This window comes from Poecilia reticulata, linkage group LG3 (assembly GCF_000633615.1).
Source record: "Poecilia reticulata strain Guanapo linkage group LG3, Guppy_female_1.0+MT, whole genome shotgun sequence".
Classification (NCBI taxonomy): Eukaryota; Metazoa; Chordata; class Actinopteri; order Cyprinodontiformes; family Poeciliidae; genus Poecilia; species Poecilia reticulata.
In genome coordinates, this window is record NC_024333.1 from 27,912,472 (window position 1) to 27,913,963 (window position 1,492).

Sequence of the window (1,492 nt, forward strand, 5' to 3'; positions counted from 1 at the left end):
TGTGGGATATTGTGAAGAGAAAGTTGAGAGACGCAAGATCCAAAACTCTGGATGAGCTTAAGGCCGCTATCGAAGCATCCTGGGCCTCCATAACACCTCAGCAGTGCCACAGGCTGATTGCCTCCATGCCACGCCGCATTGAAGGCTGCAAAAGGATTGAGTGCCAAGTATTGAGTGCATAACTGAACATAATTATTTGAAGGTTGACTTTTTTGGTATTAAAACACATTTCTTTTATTGCTCAGATGAAATATTTATAACTRGATTACTTCAAACCTAAGGACCGGGAGATTTTCTCACTTTTATTTTTACCTTAGTTTTCTTCACCTCCAAGTTGAACTAGGGCAAAATGCCCCCGTCTGACCCCAAGGACAATAGCAGTATTCTACAACGACTTCCGTTTTTAGAAACGAAGATTCAACGGCTGGAGGTGAACTTTGAGATCAACACTACTTGTGGATATGAAACAACTATTCCTCAAATCAGCTTCCCCCACTCCCAAGGACAAAGCGACCAGCCCAAGCCTCAAAACATTGACTTTGTGGAAATCCCACTGAAAAACAGATTTTTTGCACTTCAGCACGAGCCTGAGTGAAAACCCACCTTCAAGCATCAGCAAAGAGGCTAAACCAACACATCCACCCCACAAAGTTCCGAAGGACAAAGTGACCACCAGGAAAACGAAAGGTATGCCAAGAGTGCTTATTGTTGGAGATGAGAGAGTAAATGGAATCAGTCATGTTTGGAATCCCAAGAAAACGAGAGTGGTTTCTTTTCTTGGTGACACTGTATCTGATTTGACTCGCAAAGTGCTCTCTCTAACCACTGATCAGCCAAACATTGAGACTTTAGTTGTGCATGTTGGAGCCAACGATCTGGCAAAGCAAAAATCGGAGATTCTGAAAAAGGACTTTAATATTCTTCTGGACACTATGGGAAGCTAAAAACAAAGTTATTTCTCAGTGGTCCAATTCCATCGCCTCGATGGGGAGACGAAAAACATTCCAGGCTGGACATGATAAACAAATGGCTGATTAAAACCTCCTCTGCCAGCACAGTGACCTTCATCGATAACCTCTGGACCTACTGGCAGCGCTTTCACCTCTTTGGAAGAGGCGGACGCAATCTGAACAAACACAGAATAAGGCTGCTCACTGCAAACATTTTTCATTTTATCAACAAGAACAACAATGTGRCCATMRCTTCAGAAGAACAGGCTCAAGGATGTCTGACTAGGATGGAAGCCTCCGCTTATCATAACCACAGTGTCCCAAAACAAAGTGATACTGGGAACAGAATGACTGGTTCCCCTCCTCCTTCCCCCTCCCTAATCTTTCCCCCCTCCCTCTCTGCTCCTACACTCACTAACAAGATCAGAGTTTCCCAGAAAGTCAATCACTAAAGAAAGTCAGGCTGCACCTGAGCCGCCTGAAGATGCTGGTGGGGGATCCGGATCAGAGAGGAAGACCGTCAGACTCCTCCTCCTCCCAGC